This window comes from Lolium perenne, chromosome 1, assembly GCF_019359855.2.
Source record: "Lolium perenne isolate Kyuss_39 chromosome 1, Kyuss_2.0, whole genome shotgun sequence".
Classification (NCBI taxonomy): Eukaryota; Viridiplantae; Streptophyta; class Magnoliopsida; order Poales; family Poaceae; genus Lolium; species Lolium perenne.
This window is the reverse complement of record NC_067244.2, coordinates 149,472,809-149,475,147: the sequence shown is the minus strand read 5'-3', so window position 1 is coordinate 149,475,147 and position 2,339 is coordinate 149,472,809.

The window sequence follows — 2,339 nt, the reverse complement described above, 5'->3', positions numbered from 1 at the left end:
ACCGTCCAGCCCGTCACACGGCACAGACACAGGACACCGTCGGCCACCGTTTTCCACCGGCCCGCGAGCGACGGGTCGAGGAGATCGACCACCGGGACGCGCGCCACGCGAGTCGAGCCCCGTCGACGGCCAAAGCCATCCATCGACCGCCCTCGCAGCCGCCGCGGGCGTCTTCTGCCGCGGGGCGTGGGGCGTGGGTGGGGGTGGGGACCACCCAAGCTAGCGTGGCAAAGGTTACCCCAACAATATAAAAGGTCTAATAGATCCCCTAAATTTCTGCCCCGTATCAAGCGAGTAGAGGGCCCTGTATTCGTTTTTCACCGGCCAAAAACGCGTCCAACCTAGCAGAACCTGTAAACTCACCCTGTAAAATGAAATATTCCCAGAATATACCAAATCGAAAAAAAATCTCCTTCCATCTTCCTCCTCTTGCCAACTGCTGGCCTGGCCACCGTGCTCCCCGCCCCGGCCATGGCTGCGCCGCCCCCGGCCGCCCTCGCCTCGCCCCGCGCCGCGCCGCCCCGGCCGCCCTCGCCCCACCCCGCTCCCGACCGCGCCGTCCCAGGCCGCCGCCTCGCTCCCCGCTCGGCCGCTGCCGGCCCAAGCGGCGCTCGCTCGGCCCGCCTTGCTCGGCCAGCCCGCCCCGCTCGGCCGTGCTCGCGCGCCGCCCCCGGCGGCGCTCGCTGCTCTGCCCGACTGCGCCGAGCCCCGACCACGGGCGTGCTCGTGCCGCCCAACCGTTCTCGCGCCGCCCTGCTCCTGGCTGTGCTCATGCCACCCAGTCCCCGGCCGTGCTCGCGCCGCCTCGCTACCGGCCGCGCCGCCCCGACTGCAGCTGGACGGAATTTAGCCGGATTCCGGCAGGCGAATCACGAAAGCAATTAGATTTTCTCAAATTTCAGCCCGCCACGAGTGGGGGTTGGCCCTTGGCCTTCCACCCCGCACAAGTAGGGGGCAAAGCCCCGTCCCGTAATCGAAACCAGCAAACATCGAAGCGGGGCCGTTTTTATGGGGCCTGCTAGAAGGCCGGATAGAGCTCCAACCCGTATTTCGGCGGTTATTATACGGGTTTGGGTGTTTTAAGGGGTCTGTTAGACATGCTCTAAGAGCAACTCTAGCAGATCCAGAATAACTTGGATCGAGTACCGAAATATGTTTTGTACTGCGTTTTCGAGCCGTGGCAGATCAGAACCCAAAACCTATACCGGTTAAAATATTTGGCAAAGGTTTCGGATATGATATGCGCAAAATCCGTTCCTGTACCATAAATCAAGCAATCGGATGAATAAATAGTTATATGAAAAAATTGAAATGAATATAATAGTATAATAAAAATGGAATTATTATTTTTTCAACATCACACAACATAAAAGTTATCCAAATTGAAACAATTGTTCAAATCAACTAATCAAGATAATACCCCATGGTATAGCAATGACAATTTACACTCAAGTTGCGAGCTGGAATATCACCACTTTGCAAGCCTGGCAAACAGATGAGATCTCTCCAAAACATTGTTGTCATTGAGAGATCTCGTTGGCCAAAAAAATCCAAATGGACACGTCCTCTGAGGGCACAGCTTCAAGCACAATAGTTGGATCACGGTGATGATTGGTGTACTGCCCATGCCAAGCAGCTCAGCAGGAGGGGGAAATGGGCGGTAGAGGGCGGGGATACTTTTCTGTGGTACGGAGTGATCGGGATCGAGGGCGTCCGGCGATGGGCGAGCCTTGGACGCGCGGAGGGATTAAAGTGCATCCCACACAATGCTATGGGCGATCAAGGGTGCTAGATTTCGTCCGCCGAAAACTAGTTATATGGCGGATGGCGGGTCAAAACTCAGGGATGCTAGGAAAATACTTCCGAATAGAGCCTCCTTTTCTATATCTGGTTAGGACTTTTCTTTAGCCCTAGCCCGCAAACCAGCGGTTATTTTTTTCTGGCCGTACGTTTTTTTTCGGGGTGTGCTAGAGTTAGTTGCTCTAATAGCAGTTCCAGTTGTCTTGTGCAAACACACTGATTTGATCCAAAGCAACCTGCCGTAGAAAGGAATGATCAGCAGAATAACTGAGGAAACGATTCTTTCTCACTAGTCATTGTCCGCTGAAAGAAGTGGCAGTCGTCCAAGTCTACACAGACGCCATACGTGCAAACCCTGTTAGAAATCGTGACGAGAGTCGTAGGCGACCAATCCATCCGCCCATAACTCTGAATACATGACGCAGCCGTGGTGGTGCAGGTTTACGGCACCACGACTCCACCACATCCAATACTCCCTCTACCAGCACCAAGCCACCAACGCCGATGGCGACGTCAACGGCGCGCGCTGGCGCTCGCGG